Here is a 690-nt window from a genome sequence, read left to right as displayed (position 1 = left end):
GGGTGGGAAAGTGGTTTGAATTTGAATGGTGAGGTAGGTGGGGTTTTATAAAGGATGGATGTGAGTGGTTAAGAGAAAGATGAGATTTGATAGGTGAGGGGTTTTTGGGGAAGAGGTGTTGCGTGATTGGTGAATGGGTGAAGAAGAAGAGAGAGAGTGGTGGGGTAGGTGGGGATCCTGTGGGGTCCACAGATCCTGAGGTGTCAAGGAAAAGTCATCCCTGCACCAAGTGGCGAGCAAAAATGCCCTTTGTGCCAATTCTGGCGTTAAACGCCGGGCTGGTGCCCATTTCTGGCGTTTAACGCCAAGTTCTTGCCCTTTTCTGGCATTTAACGCCAGTCTGGTGCCCCTTTCTGGCGTTAAACGCCCAGAATGGTGCCAGACTGGGCGTTAAACGCCCATCTGCTAGCCTTACTGGCGTTTAAACGCCAGCAAGATCTTCCTCCAGGGTGTGCTGTTTTTCGTTCTGTTTTTCATTCTGTTTTTGCTTTTTCAATTGATTTTGTGACTTCTCATGATCATCAACCTACAGAAAACATAAAATAACAAAGGAAAATAGATAAAATATAACATTGGGTTGCCTCCCAACAAGCGCTTCTTTAATGTCAATAGCTTGACAGAGGGCTCTCATGGAGCCTCACAGATGCCCAGAGCAATGTTGGAACCTCCCAACACCAAACTTAGAGTTTG

Source organism: Arachis duranensis, chromosome 1 (assembly GCF_000817695.3).
Source record: "Arachis duranensis cultivar V14167 chromosome 1, aradu.V14167.gnm2.J7QH, whole genome shotgun sequence".
In the NCBI taxonomy this organism is placed as follows: domain Eukaryota; kingdom Viridiplantae; phylum Streptophyta; class Magnoliopsida; order Fabales; family Fabaceae; genus Arachis; species Arachis duranensis.
This window is presented reverse-complemented; position numbering follows the sequence as displayed.